The sequence below is a fragment of the Dermochelys coriacea genome, chromosome 2 (assembly GCF_009764565.3).
Source record: "Dermochelys coriacea isolate rDerCor1 chromosome 2, rDerCor1.pri.v4, whole genome shotgun sequence".
Lineage (NCBI taxonomy): Eukaryota > Metazoa > Chordata > Testudines > Dermochelyidae > Dermochelys > Dermochelys coriacea.
In genome coordinates this window covers 126653844-126674883 of record NC_050069.1, presented here as the reverse complement: position 1 = coordinate 126674883, position 21040 = coordinate 126653844, and the positions used below count along the sequence as shown (strand labels likewise).

The 21040-nt window shown below is 38.3% G+C and overlaps 1 long non-coding RNA gene across 1 annotated transcript in view; it reads right to left on the bottom strand.

Moving 5' to 3' along the window:
- Positions 1-4750: 4750 nt before the first annotated feature.
- The window catches only part of LOC122458500, a 38911-nt gene continuing 22621 nt past the window's right edge, over positions 4751-21040 (bottom strand). Inside the window, exon 3 of the long non-coding RNA XR_006278541.1 lies at positions 4751-4807. This is a non-coding gene — a long non-coding RNA (uncharacterized LOC122458500). The remainder of the gene's footprint in view (positions 4808-21040) is intronic.

The following is a 21040-nucleotide window of genomic DNA, read 5'->3' as shown; positions in this document are numbered from 1 at the left end:
TGAATTGGAGACTTGGAAAGAATAGGAGGCTCTGAACTAATTTCACTTCTGACACCACTGAACTCTTTTGTCATGCAGCTGAATTATGTGTCTCTGTGTTCCTCTCTCTTTCATAATCAAATTGATTTTTCCCCCTTTCCTTTTCATTTCTTAACACATTCTGTACTGCAATAAGAGGTATAAATGTTTTTTACAGCTCTCCAAGTGAGATTTTGCAGTAAATCATGATGTAATTACGTCTTACCATCTACTGGTTAGACTCCTTAAACTAAGCATCCAATCAGTTAATCCAAGAAGATTAATTTTACTTTCATCTCAGAGTGGAAGATTCATTAATGACACAGAAACAAGTTTGCATTTGGTTAATTAGTTGAATGAGGGTCATCCATATCTATCGCCAGTGGCAGACAGCTGAAGCTGTTAAATCCATGAAAATAAATTCACTCTCAACACATAAGTATTAATCAGCTCAGGTGGGCTAGTTCAGGTCCTGGAAAGTACCACAAAGCTCTGAAATAGAAACATCAGAATGTTTGTTCAGTAGATGCTGGTCCCATTGAGGAACAGATTTAAAAAATGGAATTCACAGCTTTAAACATATTCAATGACCTCATATGAAAATAATTTCCCTTCCCTTGAAAATCAAAACTTAAATCTTAATGTTTTGACTTTCAGGTTTTCCTTCTAGTTTTCGGTTCCTCGTTTTCCCTTACTAAAATATTTTTCACTGGGAATCAGTTTCCTTAGGGTTTTGCTTTTGTTTTTGTTTTAAATAAAGGTTATTGTTAGTTTTTAAAAAAAATTAAGGAAAGAAGTAGACACTCATGATGATCTATTGCCTGAAGTAGAAGGTCACCTTCCAGTGCAATCCATGTTGCTTCTGTGTAACCATTCTCTGCACTGAGTTACATTTACAAAGCAGTAAAGGGGGACTTATGCACACAAGACCCATTGACAATAACAAGCTGTGCACATACAACAACTCCACATGCATTTCTTTGAAAACCTATCCCACAATGCACCGAGTACTTATTTGTTCCCTTGGTATATTCCAAGGGCAGTTAAAAGCAGCCGGATGAGTAGTCTGATGTCTGGTAGGACTGGGATCAAGCACTATTTACTGAACAACATGCTGGGATGACGAAATTTGATAGATTTAAGAATGAACAGAATGACTTAAATTCACAAACTTTTGAGCTCTAAGCAAGGGAATTGACTTTCTCCTCTACTCTTCACATTAGCCACTGAAGCACTGGCTAGTATGATAAGCAATAGTTCACCAATACAATGAATAGGAGTAGAGAATTTTTTTTCTATATTCAGTCTATTGTATCTCACAAAATGCACCTCCTTAATGCCCACAGCTTTAAAACAGGTTTCAGAGTAGCAGCCGTGTTAGTCTGTATTCGCAAAAAGAAAAGGAGTACCGGTGGCACCTTAGAGACTAACAAATTTATTAGAGCATAAGCTTTCGTGAGCTACAGCTCACTTCATCGGATGCATTTGGTGGAAAAAACAGAGGAGAGATTTATATACACACACACAGAGAACATGAAACAATGGGTTTATCATACACACTGTAAGGAGAGTGATCACTTAAGATAAGCCATCACCAGCAGCAGGGGGTGGAAAGGAGGAAAACCTTTCATGGTGACAAGCAAGGTAGGCTAATTCCAGCAGTTAACAAGAATATCAGAGGAACAGTGGGGGGTGGGGTGGGAGGGAGAAATACCATGGGGAAATAGTTTTACTTTGTGTAATGACTCATCCATTCCCAGTCTCTATTCAAGCCTAAGTTAATTGTATCCAGTTTGCAAATTAATTCCAATTCAGCAGTCTCTCGTTGGAGTCTGTTTTTGAAGCTTTTTTGTTGAAGTATAGCCACTCTAAGATCTGTGATCGAGTGACCAGAGAGATTGAAGTGTTCTCCAACTGGTTTTTGAATGTTATAATTCTTGACGTCTGATTTGTGTCCATTCATTCTTTTACGTAGAGACTGTCCAGTTTGGCCAATGTACATGGCAGAGGGGCATTGCTGGCACATGATGGCATATATCACATTGGTAGATGCGCAGGTGAACGAGCCTCTGATAGTGTGGCTGATGTGATTAGGCCCTATGATGGTATCCCCTGAATAGATATGTGGACAGAGTTGGCAACGGGCTTTATTGCAAGGATAGGTTCCTGGGTTAGTGGTTCTGTTGTGTGGTGTGTGGTTGCTGGTGAGTATTTGCTTCAGATTGGGGGGCTGTCTGTAAGCAAGGACTGGTCAGTCTCCCAAGATCTGTGAGAGTGATGGGTCGTCCTTCAGGATAGGTTGTAGATCCTTGATGATGCGTTGGAGAGGTTTTAGTTGGGGGCTGAAGGTGATGGCTAGTGGCGTTCTGTTGTTTTCTTTGTTGGGCCTGTCCTGTAGTAGGTGACTTCTGGGTACTCTTCTGGCTCTGTCAATCTGTTTCTTCACTTCAGCAGGTGGGTATTGTAGTTGTAGGAATGCATGATAGAGATCTTGTAGGTGTTTGTCTCTGTCTGAGGGGTTGGAGCAAATGCGGTTATATCGTAGCGCTTGGCTGTAGACAATGGATCGAGTGGTATGATCTGGATGAAAGCTAGAGGCATGTAAGTAGGAATAGCGGTCAGTAGGTTTCCGATATAGGGTGGTGTTTGTGACCATCGCTTATTAGCACCGTAGTGTCCAGGAAGTGGATCTCTTGTGTGGATTGGTCCAGGCTGAGGTTGATGGTGGGATGGAAATTGTTGAAATCATGGTGGAATTCCTCAAGAGCTTCTTTTCCATGGGTCCAGATGATGAAGATGTCATCAATGTAGCGCAAGTAGAGTAGGGGCATTAGGGGACGAGAGCTGAGGAAGCGTTGTTCTAAGTCAGCCATAAAAATGTTGGCATACTGTGGGGCCATGCGGGTACCCATCGCAGTGCCGCTGATTTGAAGGTATACATTGTCACCAAATGTGAAATAGTTATGTGTCAGGACAAAGTCACAAAGTTCAGCCACCAGGTTAGCCGTGACAGTATCGGGGATACTGTTCCTGACGGCTTGTAGTCCATCTTTGTGTGGAATGTTGGTGTAGTAACAGACTCCAACGAGAGACTGCTGAATTGGAATTAATTTGCAAACTGGATACAATTAATTTAGGCTTGAATAGAGACTGGGAATGGATGAGTCATTACACAAAGTAAAACTATTTCCCCATGGTATTTCTCCCTCCCACCCCACCCCCCACTGTTCCTCTGATATTCTTGTTAACTGCTGGAATTAGCCTACCTTGCTTGTCACCATGAAAGGTTTTCCTCCTTTCCACCCCCTGCTGCTGGTGATGGCTTATCTTAAGTGATCACTCTCCTTACAGTGTGTATGATAAACCCATTGTTTCATGTTCTCTGTGTGTGTGTATATAAATCTCTCCTCTGTTTTTTCCACCAAATGCATCCGATGAAGTGAGCTGTAGCTCACGAAAGCTTATGCTCTAATAAATTTGTTAGTCTCTAAGGTGCCACCGGTACTCCTTTTCTTTTCACAGCTTTAAAAGTATTGTATACATTTAGCATAATCTCTAGATATATAATAAACCCATTAGAAAGAAGGCACGACAGTGAATCACTCTCAAGAATCTGCAATCTTGAGTCTTGTAAAGTGAGTCAAGAGGGACTCTGATATCTAGGAAGAATAAAAATACACCTGAATACGAACATCCTCTAGGGAAAATATTACAAAAAGTACCTCAGGCTACTATATTTGAGCAAATAAAAATGATTTAAACAAATGATTCATTCTGCCCCTGGCATACATTGCAGAGTTGGGGCTATTAGAATTAATTTCCTATTCAGATTCATCTTCTTGATCTAGTGCTATACCCGATACACATGCTGTGCTTGTTCCGATCCCTTGACTCACAATTTTGGAACTATTTGACAGTGAGAATAGAGCAGAATCCAACACAGGTTTTCTACAGGATAGCAAAGAAATCAGGTTAGTAGCACTTGCATATTTCACCAAACATTACCACCTAAATATTGAAGAGTGGTTATCAGACACAACACATGCAGTTTGAATACCCCCAGACCTTCCAGTCACCCTACTGAAATCAATGCCATTTATAGATAACACAAGTCCATCCAAACATACAGGCAAATACCCTTTAACCATTTAGAAACAGAAGAAATTAAATGGCAAAGCTTACATGTTTCATTTAGGCTCTGGGTAATTTTTTAATGCCTAAGTGACTTAGAGACAGATTTTAAAGGTATTTATTGATTTCAGTAGCAGTTAGGAGCATCAGAACCTTTTTAAAATCTGGCCCTTAGTCTCCTAGATTGCACTGAAAGTCAATGGGACTTAGGCGTCTAAGTTGCATAGGTCCTCTTGAAAATTGTATCCTCTGTCTACAGTCAGGAAAATGCACCATGTTGGGAAAATGTGTTAATAACGTGATGTTAAACAGGAATTTGCACGGTAGTGTACAGAGGGACATTTTGTGTTTAAAAACTTGTTAGCTGGCCATGATGATCCCCATGATCACCCTTGGGAGAATTAAGAAGAGTGAATACATTTTTAAACACACTTCCCCTTTTCTGATATGTTTCAGTGTAGATAAGTATTTAGAAGCATTTCCAGCATCCTAGTCTTAATCTCTGGCTTCTCATACAGACCATAGCTGGATGGGTACAGAGTAATTTACCTAGATAACATCTTTCAGGCTAATTGTGTATATTAAGGTAGGTTTGAATCTTTTGTAATAGCAGCCTCTCCTTTTCAGTAGTTCCATTTTTGAATGAATCCAGGGATAGCTAAAGAAAAAGAATAGGGAAAATGTTTTTATCACAAACTTTGTCAACTTTCAGAAGAGGATTGATTCAGGTCAATTCTTTCTTTCTTCAAACCAGTTTTCACATTCCTCCCTGGGAACATGGAGTGAGTTTACTATTAATAGTTCATTACTCCTGCAGCACCAAAGGCGTGCATAGTGCATTACTGTCATTGAGGAAGTTTGTTCCTGGGCCAAAGAACTTCCAAACAAATGAGACATAAAACAGAAAGCAATGGGTGAAGGAATTCAATGGGGCAACGTTTTGTGTGATACGTTTATTGAGATCTTGCATATTGCTAATTTCAGATTTAGTTTAGTTTTGGTGAGTTGTGTTTTAGCAGTAAAACATAGACATGCGTGTAGGAGTTAATGGTACTGTTGAAGTAGAGTGGAGGTATAGGGCGTCCAGATGTCCCGATTTTATAGGGACAGTACCAATATTTGGGGCTTTTTCTTATATAGGTGCCAATTACCCCCCACCCCCAGTCCCTATTTTTCACACTTACTCTCTGGTCACCCTATGGTGGTAGGAGCATTTTAAAAAGATGTATGCTTTAAGGAGAGACTTAAGGAAAGAAAGTGAAACTCCTCAGGCCCTGATCCAGCACTGAAGTCAGCTGGAGTCTTTCCAATAACTTCAAAGGATCAAGCCTTTGATTTAAAAAAAAAAAAAAAAAAAAGAGGTAGCTGTTCCAGGTAAGGGGCAGCATGAAGAGTTTGTAGCCTGGAACTCACTAGTCTGTGTTGCTTTTTCAGGTGATTTGTAGGGGATACATTTTCATTACAGCAAGTATCTGGATTAGGCTTACCTACTCTGCCAAATGGGGTGCAGAAAATTAGTGCCAAAGCTTGTTCCCCACTTACAACACTGTAAATCTGGAGTAAATGTATTGCTTTAAAAAGCATTATTTCAGATTTTCAGAAGTTGTCTCCTATTCTCTAATATTGTTTCAGTATTTCTTTCTTGCAAATTATGTTTCTTCGTATCTGTCTTGTCATTTAGAAAAATTAAAGCCAGTGCCTCCTTTCTGACTCCCACTAACATAAGACTGCTTGCCAAAATAAAGAAAATTCAATATATTTGTATATATTTGCAATTCATCAATTCCCCAAGGATAATAGATTATTCAATTACTAATGGCTCTGCTCTAGACATCTTAGTGAGATAATTAAAGCACTCTGACGCATAATCAATAAATTGATTAATCATCACTCCCTTTTTTCAAAAGCTGGTAATTTAATTTAAATTCCTTTACAGAGTCACAAAGCAATTGCATGCAACTTTTTGGGGAAATGGAAGCGAAAGGATAAGATGTTCACATCTTACTTGCTAAGCTTTTTGCAAACAGAAGCCATGACAGAAAATCAGAGAAGGGAAAATGATTCACTCATTTTAAGTCTATAATATGTATGTGACAATAAAATTAGAGTTTGTTCTTCTATTGTTTTTATGAGAATCAATCCAATACTGTATCGGGGGAAAGTTAAAACCCACAGAAGCTCAAAAAGCATAATTGTGTAATTACCTCTCCTTTAACCTTTTTTCACAGGAATAAAGAAATTAAACTGTACCTTTATTCTTTTGTTTTTACTTCAGCGAAGCACTTAACAACATGCTTAAAGTTAAATGTGTGTTTTAAGGATTTGCAGAATAGTGATGGACTTAAACATGCTTAAGTGTTCTGTTTTACAAGGTGAAAAATTGATGAATGTTGAAAAGGTGAAATATAAAGTCTTCCAACACCCTAAAAGAACTCTTGATTTATTAATACTGTGTGTGTGTGTGTGTGTGAATTTATGATCTGTAAATATGACTTTAACATTAATAATGTTTGTCCATCTTTATTCAGCAAAGCATTAACTTGTAATATATTTATCTATGCACTCAGATGCATGCTTATGTGTGATGCATGATTATGCATCTGTGTATGTACGTGTGTATACATAGTGTGTGTGTGTGTGTGTGTGTGTGTGTGTGTGTGTGTGTGTGTGTGTGTGTGTAAAAATAAAATAAGGTTGGGTGGATGAATAATAGAGAAGGTATCATTTTAAATTGTATTTTGTCACACAGGAATGTTGCATGTTGTGTGTAGACTCAGAAGTTTCTGAAATCAACCTATTAAACAAGATCTAAAGATAAGGTATGATCCTTGAAGTAACAGACATTGCTAGTAAACTGCATATTTGTCTGATCTTTTTTTCTAAACATTAAAATAATACAATTCTGATATCTGTATTATCTAGTGTACAAGCTTGCTAACCTCCACAAATGAATACCTGTGGCCTCCCAAAATAGAACAAATGTGTGTGCCAATATTTCCATATCAACAAATCAATGCTATTTTGGAAGGAGTGGGTGGGATTCTTTGTGTCAGGGTTTGGTTCAAAGTATGGAGATGGGTTACTAATGTTTTCTGAATGGTTGTTTATATTACACAAATTCCTGTATCTACATGCAAACCAAGGTATTCAGGCATGAACAAGAGTATTTGCTCTTCATTATTCTTTCATTTAGAAGATTTCACTCATACAGTCATGGAGCGCCAACAATACCAGGTTACCAACTGCACAATATTTATAATGTGTAGCAAATATCTGAATTAACAGTTCATATATACCCCAGATGTTGAAAATGTGTCTCCAAATTGGAAGGTGAACATATTTGTGCAGGATTGGTTGGTGAACAATTCAGGAACAATTCCTCGTGAAGAAGCATCTGTCACAAAAACATATTGCCAGTGCCGAGAAGCTTGCTCTGTCATGTCCCTACCATAGCTTTTCTGTGGATAAAGGGAAGATTTCTTTCACTAGGTTCCTCCATCTGATACCTTTCATTGGTGTTAAATTCCTTTTTAAAATGCAAGCAGGCATATAACCTGAATATTTGCAATCTCAATTGCCTATTGATACACTGAAGAGATTTCTAGGATAGTCTTGAGGATGACGTACAATTTTAAAGGACAAGCCAACACACAATGTTCACACTCCCACATACTAAGCTAAGAGAAAACATACAGATTTCATCGGGACCATCTGACCATTCTTATTTTTCACTATAAACAAATGATGCAGTTTTTCTAATCAATATGTATAACTCATATACAAAGCACTGTAGGTGGTTTTACCCATGTGCATTTCTGGTGACTTTGATGCATTCTGAAATCAGACTAAGGGAATCAAAATGACTAGACAATGCTCATTACATCAGCTGGTGAGCTGACACCATGTATGAATTCCCAGATGTTCTCTAATATCTACCAAGGGCAATCTGACAGCATTCTGTACAAAGCAGAAAGTGTAATTTGGGTAAATTCCTATGAAACATGAGACATTTTTATGCCACTGTTATAAATAAAGTACATGCACCTAAAAATTCTAAATAAAATTTAATTTTCATTGAATATAATTTCAGAAATCACACTTCATTAGTGATAAGAAAAGGAGTACTTGTGGCACCTTAGAGACTAACTTTGAAACTTCATTAGTGGTATGCAAATATAAGAAAGTCCACCCATTTATACAAATTAGGGCTGCTTGAAAAATTGCAAACACAACAATTTCATGATGTTTCACAAAAATCCAAATGTTCTGTGGGAAAGATGCAATTTTCCATTAGGAAAAACTAAAACATTTTGTTTTGAGGTGGAGGCAGTGTTGCCAGGTGGATAGAACACAGGAATGGGCCTCAGAAGACTTGGTGGCTACACTAGTGACCTGCTGGGTGACTTTGGGTAAGCCATGTCACTGCTCTGTGCCTCACTTTCCCCATCTTACCCCTTTAGTAAAGTGCTTTGAAATCTACTGATAAAAAGTGCCATATAAGAGCTAGCTACACAGTAATTTTTTTTTCACCCCTGGAGCCTCAGCCCATGAGCCCAAGTCAGCTAACCCAGGTCAGCCATTTTATTTATCCCTTTGTAAACATACCCCATATCTCTAAAATTTGACCTGTTCACCCATCCATCTGTAGGGAAGGGCAGTTGGGCCAAATTTCAGTGGTGGTGTGACCTGGCATAGAGATCCACTGAAATTTGGCCTGGCCACTCTTTCGTCCAGAGGGAGGCATGGCCACACCAAATGGTGTTGTGACCTAGTACATTGGGAGTAGTTTCCTGTACAGCAGAATGCTTGGGAGTCCATCAAGAACTTGATGCCTGGTGACACTGGCTTATTCACTGTGTGGATAAGAGAGGGGAGACTCTGAGGCCTCCCTTTGAGGGAGGAGGGGGAATGAGCAGGGACAGGAATGGGGTCTCTCTCAGGAGGAAAGGAGGCAGGGATCAGAATTTGGCCCCCTCCCCTGCAAGTAATATTGTATTGGCATCACTGGATATAAGATTTTTTGGTTTCTCCTGTTTGCCACATGAAGACGATTGTTTTACATAAAGTGGAATCTGGGGGCATGATTTATTTAAATAAATGCAGTCTCAATGGAAAATTGGAAATATTTTCAACTAACTGCAAAGAACCTGTTGACCTCTGAAGAAATGTGTGAATAACTTCAAATAACAGACAATTCTGAATTTTTACTTTGGCTTTTGTAATCAGGAAAATAGGCTAAATCCATCATGTAAGTTCCTGGTTGTGAATTATTCACTTTACTAGCTATAATTTGAGTGTATTTAACTATGAGGGACCACAGATTAGTTAGAGATTTTTGTCATGTATGTGGTGTGACTGCCAGGACCATTAATGGAAGTCACATTAAATCACTGAGAGGAAAGTACACACTTTAGACATTGCAAATAGTTTTCTAACTCTATAGTTGCAAAAGTAATGACCATGACACTGATACTCTGTACATTGAGATGCCATAGTTTTTAATGCATTAGCCTTCCATTTCTGAGGGCGAACTAAGCTCAAACTGTACTTAATTCTCTTATGAAATAAGATTATTGGATAAAAGCTAGCTGTCTTTGTTCACAAAAAAACCAACATATAATTAGTACCATAATGAGCATTACTCTGGAGAGGCCCATTATTAAAGCTAAAGAAGGGATATTGGAGGTCAGCAATGAAGTTCATTAGCAGAGTTCTTGGGGGCAGGTTTTACAATACCTGGTTCTTGCTACTCTTATGTGTTATACTTTCACGATTGTTAACATTAATATACTGGAGAGAGGAGACTTGCATTCACAGGAGGATTGTTCACGTTCTACTCCTGAAATGTCAATAGCAGTCTAGCCCTTTAAACCTTGACCTTGCAAAGAATAAAATACATAGAAGAGAACAAAATTGCCCATGAACCAGAGATATGAGTGAATATCCAGCAGGGCTATGAATTTCAGAAACAGGTTCTTCTTTACTGTAAAATAGTTCTGATTCATGGGGCTTTAACAGTGGCCAAGTTCCAAACTTAGAGAAATACTCCAATCCTGCAAAGTTCCTGCCAATATAAAATGTGAAATTACATCAAGCTGAACATATTCAAAGTGGTTATTTGGTCCCAGTGTCTGATTGCACATGATTACTATGTTTTCCCTTCAGACATTTGCTAGCATTTAGACTGTTCTTATTGTGTACATCTAGCGTTTATTCGTCCCTTTGATTTTGTTCTTCTGGTGCTGTCCTGAACCTTTACCTTTGCTAACATTTTATGCATTTTATTCTTCTGCTAGCCTTTTTTTCAGTGTCCTTAATTTAATATGTGAATGCTGATTACTTCACTTTATTTTTCCTTCAATTTGTCCTCAATTTTGTGCCCTTTTTTCATTGTAATTATGTTTTGGTTTCCTTTAATTATATAGTAGCTTCCTACCATAAGGATGTCATTTGGGAGAAGGGAGGGAAATGGCACCAGATAATGTCCATTTTGCACATGCAGACCTTGATCCAACTGTGAATAGTAGTTTCATTGACCTCAGTGGAGTGACTTGTTGACTTGTTTGTTGGATTGGGACCACGGGAAACATTTTAAATACAACCTAAACATGAGAAACTAATAGGTATTCATACTGAGATCTTCAATAACACACATCAGACCCTATCCTGCAGATCTTACTGTAAAACTCCTATTGGCTTTTCGATTTCAAAGGGACGTTGACTTGAGAAAGGACTTCAGAACTACGCCTGTTATAGCTTTGCACATGCAACTATACAGAAAAATGCCATCAATCAATGTATAACTTGCAGGTAGGAGACTCAGCAGATGAACTCGTACTAGGTGATGAATACATACATCTGTGGGTACAGCCCTCCTTATTTCATCTGCAACTGGAGCTCCATAAGTAGCCTATTCAAGTCAAATACCAAAACAAACAAAAAGAGAAGGTGTCGCTTTAACTGCTTGAATTTGAATTATAAATGGTTTTCAGGCAAATTAATTACCTTGAAAACTCAGCCAAATAAAACAAGTTAACCAGTCATAAGTGAAAAAGCACTGTAATGAACAGGATTTGCAATACAACTCCCTACTGGCAGTTTACTTAATTATGAAAAAGCAAGGGATATGCACTGCTGCTGGGTGCTGTTGAGATGAATATCCTTGCCATAAAGGATTTAATACTTGTATACATAAGAATAGCATCTTAAGAATAGCAGTAAACCTAGGTAAAACAGTAAAAAATGGGAGTTATTAATCCTTGTGTTTCAGAGCATAAGTAGATTGCAGCTGGGTAGTGGATGGTTAATATTACTACACCAGATTGCTCCCTCACACAGTATCAGCCATGGGAAAGGATTAAGAGGAAAGGAAATCTCTGAGGATCCATTTGGGAAATTCCTATGGAGCCTTGTTCCATCAGGGACCTCTGTTCTTTGAGCTATGGGCCAGGATTATTGTTATTTAAGGGCTAACTGTGTGTTTGGGCACTGACCAAGACACAAAATGAAGACCATCTCTGCTTGGCAGAGCAACACATATGGAGAATGTGTGGTTTCAAACCACAAATATATTAGGGCTCTAGAAATGTGAGGGGGGGGGGAGTAAAACAAACAAAACGGCAAAAAAGTGCAAAAACTAGTAAAAATGTAAATGTCAGCAAACATAACAACCCTAAAGCCAATGTGTTTTTAAAAAGCCTCAAAAGGCCGGTTTAAACTGGTACAAAAAGCACAAAAAAAGTCCCTAAACAAAATGCCCCCCAAAACTTAAAACTCTTCCAAAAGCTAAAGGAAGTCAAAAATCAACAGCAAACCCTAAACGGCCTGTGCACAAAACAAAACTCTCATCTACCTTTCCCCCTCTTCTTCTTACGTTACACCCAGGATTGGCCGGCCTTGGGTCGTGCGTGTATAAGTATAAAAGTGGGTTAGGGCTTGGGCACTAATGCTTTCTTTCTTCCTCCAGGTAACATAGAAGCGTTCCCAGTGCTTACCGTTGTTATTTGCTTAATAAAGGTTTAAAACTTAGTCACTTGGTGTGCTCCTTCATCTAGTCCCCTACAATTCTGCAGCCTCAGCCTAATCACCTAATGCCTCAGGCAAATTGGTAACATAAATCTGTCACACCATGATGGACATGATAGGGGAACAGTAACTATTCTCTTAAACTCAAGCTTCTTCTTATGCGGCTAGTACAGATTAAAGTTGGAGACTTTCGGCTACATACATAGATCATTCTTCTGCTTAAGGAAAGTTTTCAGAACCCAAATTGTGGGCAGACAGCCAAGACAGTCCTGATCATGAGAACCAGGCAGCTGGTAAGGTGCTAAGAGTTCCATTTTTTTACACCTTTCTACCCACCCACCAGTGACATGGTCTGTAAAGTACACACTCTATCTCCCCTGTGCTCTGGATAATTTACTGAGTTAGCAGCATCTGGGCTAACCCAGGATTTCTCAGGTTCTTGCGTTCTGGGCTGCCCTGACCCTCTGCCCACTTTGACTCTGCTGAAAGAATAAAGAATATTTGGGGGAAAGTTAAGATAAGTCCCCCTACTGATGTGCTATGGCATGACACTTCCTGTATTCACAAGAGATATGCCATATTCCTGCTTTTGTTAGCAGCGAAGGCTACCATTTCATATGCTTTCCAAAATTTACAATGTTTGAGCCAAAATTTTGTTACCCTTAGTTAATTGGTACTTCCATTGATGTCAGTGGAACAAAATGGCCCTTTGACTGTATCTGTTGCTCCATCCAAAGCAGAACATATAGAGAACTAGTCAATCACGACTTACTACCTTCCACTGAAAAGTTAATACTGTCCAAGAAAAAAAAACAATAAAGCTGTTAGTGTGTAATGCTCGTGTCCTAGCTCAATATTAAAGCCACCATGTCCATATTCTGTGACCACAGCAAATTATTGTTGATAGAACAGGATGAAATCTAAAATGCTTTCAAAGCCAAAACATAGAATTGTTGCTGTTTCTTTAAATCTTTTTTTTTTTTTTTAAATCTTTGGGCATACATGTCAAAGACATTAGCAGTTAGAGCAGAGCACTTGGATGTAATTTACATTGAATTTACTTAATGTTAGATCAGCCTGGAAAATATACAAAGGGTTGGAGTGTCTGAGGGAAAAAAGTGTAACTGTAAGAATGTGTGTAACTGTAAGAATGTCAATAAGGGACCTCTTAAATACCAGAATTGCACAAAGATGTAAACTAGAGTGTTTCTAAGGGTAGATTATTCTAATGCATTATCACCCATTGTAGTTTCACTCCTTTTTTTTCCATTGGAAGCATTATTTGCCACAAGCTTTACAATTGATTTGCAATTCAGATAGATGAAGTCAATTTGCTGTATTAGAATAATCATTATTTTTTAACACATTAAGGTATATATTTAAGATATGTCTACAGAGTAGCTCAATTTGGTTGATGCAAACCTGAAGTTCAAAGAGACACTATATTCCAGGTAGGGTTGTTTGCTGAATTAATAAAGATAGCAAATATCCACATGAAAATGAAATTGCAAAGGTAACCCATATAAAGCAGAACATGAAACATTGTTTGAAAAATATTAACACAGCTTCTGGATTTTTCAAAGTTTTAGATGCAGAAGTATTAGAAATTCAAGATTCATACACAGTAAACATTTGTAAAATCTATGATATAAGTAATTACATCTTTGGGAATGACAGTATTGAGTATTCAGGTCTCTTTTGCTTGTTCCTTTTCTGAATTCTTTAGGCTCCCTTTCTTTATACAGTCATTTTTTCTTCTGAGAGTATTTATTTACAGCGAGGTGAACAGCTGAAACTTTTTTCATTAAAAAATGCAGATTTGAGTCACCAGAAACATTTAGTGAATTCATCTAGAATTCACTGAATTGTTTTGAGTGGGGGAAAAAAACTGGAAAAAAAATCAGAAAAGACTGAAACATTTTATTTTTCCTCTTCAGAAATGAATGTTTTGCTCCTTTTGATTTGAAACGACTTTTCATTTTTAAATTTCCTTTCTTTTTTTTATTAAAAATGTTTTTAAAATGCTTGCAATTCAAATATAGTTTCATTTGACCTGAAATTAAATTGTGTGAACTTTTCAATACACTAAACCTTTTGAGAAAATTTAGTTTTGGTCCAACCCAAAAAGGTGGGTATTTTTTTGCTCAAATTATTAGTGAATTGGTAAATTCATTAAAAAGAAAAGGAGTACTTGTGGCACCTTAGAGTCTAACAAATTTATTTGAGCATAAACTTTCGTGAGCTACAGCTCACTTCATCGAAGTGAGCTTAGGTCACGAAAGCTTATGCTCAAATAAATTTGTTAGTCTCTAAGGTGCCACAAGTACTCCTTTTCTTTTTGCGAATACAGACTAACATGGCTGCTACTCTGAAACCGGTAAATTCATTATTTACCACGCTTAATTTATAATAAAGTATATTTGGACTGTCTGGTTTGATGGTTTGTGGGGGCTTGTTTTCTACTTTCACTGTCACAGTTGGTTTTCTATTATACTAGCTAGAAGACACAAACTCAAATACTGATACTTTTTTTTAAGCTCCCAGCTCTCACCATAACAAGTTAAAAGAAAAGGAGTACTTGTGGCACCTTAGAGACTAACAAATTTATTAGAGCATAAGCTTTCGTGAGCTACAGCTCACTTCATCGGATGCATTTGGTGGAAAAAACAGAGGAGAGATTTATATACACTCACACAGAGAACATGAAACAATGGGTTTATCATACACACTGTAAGGAGAGTGATCACTTAAGATAAGCCACCAGCAGCAGCAGGGGGGGGGAAAGGAGGAAAACCTTTCATGGTGACAAGCAAGGTAGGCTAATTCCAGCAGTTAACAAGAATATCAGAGGAACAGTGGGGGGTGGGGTGGGAGGGAGAAATACCATGGGGAAATAGTTTTACTTTGTGTAATGACTCATCCATTCCCAGTCTCTATTCAAGCCTAAATTAATTGTATCCAGTTTGCAAATTAATTCCAATTCAGCAGTCTCTCGTTGGAGTCTGTTTTTGAAGCTTTTTTGTTGAAGGATAGCCACTCTTAGGTCTGTGATCGAGTGACCAGAGAGATTGAAGTGTTCTCCAACTGGTTTTTGAATGTTATAATTCTTGACGTCTGATTTGTGTCCATTCATTCTTTTACGTAGAGACTGTCCAGTTTGACCAATGTACATGGCAGAGGGGCATTGCTGGCACATGATGGCATATATCACATTGGTAGATGCGCAGGTGAATGAGCCTCTGATAGTGTGGCTGATGTGATTAGGCCCTATGATGGTATCCCCTGAATAGATATGTGGACAGAGTTGGCAACGGGCTTTGTTGCAAGGATAGGTTCCTGGGTTAGTGGTTCTGTTGTGTGGTGTGTGGTTGCTGGTGAGTATTTGCTTCAGATTGGGGGGCTGTCTGTAAGCAAGGACTGGTCAGTCTCCCAAGATCTGTGAGAGTGATGGGTCGTCCTTCAGGATAGGTTGTAGATCCTTGATGATGCGTTGGAGAGGCTTTAGTTGGGGGCTGAAGGTGATGGCTAGTGGCGTTCTGTTGTTTTCTTTGTTGGGCCTGTCCTGTAGTAGGTGACTTCTGGGTACTCTTCTGGCTCTGTCAATCTGTTTCGTCACTTCAGCAGGTGGGTATTGTAGTTGTAGGAATGCATGATAGAGATCTTGTAGGTGTTTGTCTCTGTCTGAGGGGTTGGAGCAAAAGCGGTTATATCGTAGCGCTTGGCTGTGGACAATGGATCGAGTGGTATGATCTGGATGAAAGCTAGAGGCATGTAGGTAGGAATAGCGGTCAGTAGGTTTCCGATATAGGGTGGTGTTTATGTGACCATCGCTTATTAGCACCGTAGTGTCCAGGAATTGGATCTCTTGTGTGGACTGGTCCAGGCTGAGGTTGATGGTGGGATGGAAATTGTTGAAATCATGGTGGAATTCCTCAAGAGCTTCTTTTCCATGGGTCCAGATGATGAAGATGTCATCAATGTAGCACAAGTAGAGTAGGGGCATTAGGGGACGAGAGCTGAGAAGCGTTGTTCTAAGTCAGCCATAAAAATGTTGGCATACTGTGGGGCCATGCAGGTACCCATCGCAGTGCCGCTGATTTGAAGGTATACATTGTCACGAAATGTGAAATAGTTATGGGTCAGGACAAAGTCACAAAGTTCAGCCACCAGGTTAGCCGTGACAGTATCGGGGATACTGTTCCTGACGGCTTGTAGTCCATCTTTGTGTGGAATGTTGGTGTAGAGGGCTTCTACATCCATAGTGGCTAGGATGGTGTTTTTAGGAAGATCACCAATGGACTGTAGTTTCCTCAGGAAGTCAGTGGTGTCTCGAAGATAGCTGGGAGTGCTGGTAACGAAGGGCCTGAGGAGGGAGTCTACATAGCCAGACAATCCTGCTGTCAGGGTGCCAGTGCCTGAGATGATGGGGCGTCCAGGATTTCCAGGTTTATGGATCTTGGGTAGCAGATAGAATACCCCAGGTCGGGGCTCCAGGGGTGTGTCTGTGCGGATTTGTTCTTGTGCTTTTTCAGGGAGTTTCTTGAGCAAATGCTGTAATTTCTTTTGGTAACTCTCAGTGGGATCAGAGGGTAATGGCTTGTAGAAAGTGGTGTTGGAGAGCTGCCTAGTAGCCTCTTGTTCATACTCTGACCTATTCATGGTGACGACAGATTGACAGAGCCAGAAGAGTACCCAGAAGTCACCTACTACAGGACAGGCCCAACAAAGAAAACAACAGAACGCCACTAGCCATCACCTTCAGCCCCCAACTAAAACCTCTCCAACGCATCATCAAGGATCTACAACCTATCTTGAAGGACGACCCATCACTCTCACAGATCTTGGGAGACAGACCAGTCTTTGCTTACAGACAGCCCTCCAATCTGAAGCAAATACTCACCAGCAACCACACACCACACAACAGAACCACTAACCCAGGAACCTATCCTTGCAACAAAGCCCGTTGCCAACTCTGTCCACATATCTATTCAGGGGATACCATCATAGGGCCTAATCACATCAGCCACACTATGAGAGGCTCGTTCACCTGCGCATCTACCAATGTGATATATGCCATCATGTGCCATCAATGCCCCTCTGCCCTGTACATTGGCCAAACTGGACAGTCTCTACGTAAAAGAATGAATGGACACAAATCAGACGTCAAGAATTATAACATTCAAAAACCAGTTGGAGAACACTTCAATCTCTCTGGTCACTCGATCACAGACCTAAGAGTGGCTATCCTTCAACAAAAAAGCTTCAAAAACAGACTTCAACGAGAGACTGCTGAATTGGAATTAATTTGCAAACTGGATACAATTAACTTAGGCTTGAATAGAGACTGGGAATGGATGAGTCATTACACAAAGTAAAACTATTTCCCCATGGTATTTCTCCCTCCCACCCCACCCCCCACTGTTCCTCTGATATTCTTGTTAACTGCTGGAATTAGCCTACCTTGCTTGTCACCATGAAAGGTTTTCCTCCTTTCCCCCCCCTGCTGCTGGTGATGGCTTATCTTAAGTGATCACTCTCCTTACAGTGTGTATGATAAACCCATTGTTTCATGTTCTCTGTGTGAGTGTATATAAATCTCTCCTCTGTTTTTTCCACCAAATGCATCCGATGAAGTGAGCTGTAGCTCACGAAAGCTTATGCTCTAATAAATTTGTTAGTCTCTAAGGTGCCACAAGTACTCCTTTTCTTTTTGCGAATACAGACTAACACGGCTGCTACTCTGAAACCCGTAACAAGTTAGGATTCCCACAGTTGATCCCATTAACTATCCAAACACAAATAAAGAACTGAATTAAAACTCATTTAAGTGATGAAAGCTACTGGAAAAACAATCCTTTGTGGTTCAGAAATAACAGTATCCATGCTTTAGACTTCATGAATAGTAGCATCTTGCTGTGGCTAAATCACAGAAATGGAAATAAGGAGAAAATTATTTTAGTCTTAGCATTTCCACATATGTCATAGGTGATCTTTGACAAATCATAGAACCAAAATATGCTGGAATGTTTTTGTGTTTGTTTTGAAAATTCAACATTTCTGTTCATTATAAATTCATTTTCTTTTCCACAGTGTCTATTTTTGACCACTTCTGCACGTATTTCTTTCTCATCCTTCAAATGTGAACTATACCGTGACATCTCTAGGGCTACCTGCAATAGGACTGCATGGCCCGGTGGCCACTTAGAACATAACACATTCAGATTCTTTTGCTTCAAAGTTATAGACCAGTACCACTTGAGCAAAAGGAGAATTTTTGTATACTGTTAGAAGACTAAGGCCTATGACATGTTGGTGAGGAATATAGTAGAGGAAGTTGTACACATACGTACTAACAAGTTCATTATGTTACTTATCAAGTATATTGGGAGATTCAGTTCATTCATATTTGTAAAGTACTTTGACATACTGGCATGGAAGGCACTATAGTATTGTCATTGCTTATGCACTCCCCGCAGTAGAGGGCAAAGCTTACTACCTTTATGGGAAAAGGAAAGGAAAGAATGCACATACAGAATAGATTTATGACCACATCACAAAAGGCGGTCCTGTCTTTTCAATTTAACAAGTTTGAACTTTCAATTTGGTCATCTTTTTTAACCAAACCTTCAGCTTTGTGTGAGTTTCTCAAACCTCTTAGTACATGCTATTTCCATTACCAGAAATTATTATTATTATTATTTTATTTTATTATTATTTTTAATTTTTATTTTATTTATTTTTAATGTAACCAAAGTTGATCTTATTTCTATGAATTATTTGTTGCTTAAAGTAGTTTCTCTAAAAGGAAAATATGGGGAAACAACTTCATAGTTTCCAACAACTCAGCCTGGTATTACAGGGAGTGGCTTGTTTGAGAGGGAAGTTAATTTTAGAGCTGGTCAGGAATTATTTGATGAAACATTATTTGATGTTATTGGAAAATGGAAATTTGTGAAATTAAAACTATTTATGGGGAAATGATTGGATTCAGTTAATTTCTTGATGTGGAAAAAAGCTGAAAAACTTTTAATATTACAATTTGACATTTTTTAAATAATAAAAATTATGCTTCCATTTTGAAAGAACTTTTTGTTGGAGAATTTAAGATGATTATAGTATTATTTTTAATGGTCAGATCAAATGAAACATTTGAAAAGTATTAAAATAAGATGTTTTGGTTTGACTCAAACAGAATTTTTTTTTTCAGATTTTTAGTTCATGAAAATTTTCAAGATTTTGACTTTTTATCATGATTTGGGATAGAAAATATTTCCAAAATCTCAATTATTATCACAGAAGGGGAAAAACAGTTTTGTATCCATATCTAGTTAATTTGTTCTATCATTATCTCTGACATATTAAACAATAGTGGGGTGATGCAGCAGTGCTTATTTGCAAGTGATGACCAGAATACGTTCCAGTTATATTTTACAAAGATGATTATGAAAACTGTATTGCAATTAGGATTGTCAGAAACCTTTGAAGCTTCTGTTTCTGGTTCTAATTTAGATGAATTTTACAGGTTGTAGAAAATTAGAACTATGCCAAAACCTGTTGTTTTTGGTTTGGTCACTCTTTCCAGTTGATTTGCTTTTTGTGGTTTTATGAGCCACTATTTTCTTCTGAGTTTTTTGTGTGTTCCTAAAACCCAAGCCCCCCAATGCAAATTTAATCACATCTGTCATAGAACCACTTAATTTAATCTTTATTGCTATGAAATGGGTGGAATTCAGGTATTTTGTTACAAGACTATAGCGATGAAACACTTTGGGTTTGGATAAACCTTTCATCAAACCCCTTCTCTTTGCCACATCTACATTAGTGTTCATTAGTTTTGCTGGTAAGCTCAAATCTTGAAACCATGTTAGTTTAAATTTTTACTTTAGTTTTATAACAAGTTTTTGTGCAGACTTAGCTAAAATCTGTTTTAGAACTATAACGATTAATGTCCTGGGCTACAGGAAGAAGAGAGTAGGAGGCTCTAAGGATCAAATGGGACAGAAAAATTGAATACAATCTCTCTGGCCCTAAATCTGCTGAAAAAGTCTTTTTACAATTTGATGTTGAGTTTCCCTATTCTCCCTTCATTTCTTCAAACTTTAGAGAGCAATGGCACTTTATCCTTTATTTCCCCATCAATTACAAATGATTCTCCCAGACTCACCGGAAGGTCTCCTACATCTGTTGTAATTAGTGGCTTAAAAGAGATTTCTTCTGCTCTTTTTGCATTGGAGCTACCTGTTGTTTGTTTTTTTTTTCCTTATTGTTGTTCTTCATGTATCTATCTCCCTAAATTCAATTACACCATAATATTTTTACCACCAGCAAGTTGCCAACTGCTATAGACTCTCTAATATGTTAATTTAGAAATACAAGCTGAGCATCCAATCTCTAGATGAGTTCTAATCTTAGAACTCATACTGGCAATACTTATTGTCATATAATTGTGGCTGCTTGATTGTAATGAACATTGAATAGCTTTAAAGTGCTGTCCAGGAGACCAGAATAAAATATATCACAGACTAACAGCCTGGATGTGGGGAAATAAATTTGACGTACAATTGTGTTGGCTGGACCAATAGCAAGACGGAATCTAAACTGACATGAAAAACTTTGTCTGGAATCTTATTTGACATGTAATCGATGTGTTTACTGAATGATGAAGTGGTGTCAAGCAATGAGCAGGACTCCATGGTATTTGGTAGGTAGATGTAATACAGGCCAAGGAGAAGTAACCAGTTTGAACTTCACAATCCTTAGTCAGATTAGACTGAATGCCAAAGAAAAGCATATAATGACAGGGTATTATTTTCAATGTTGAAAGTGAAGTAAGCTAGCTGACTCAAAGGAAAACATCCCAGACAGA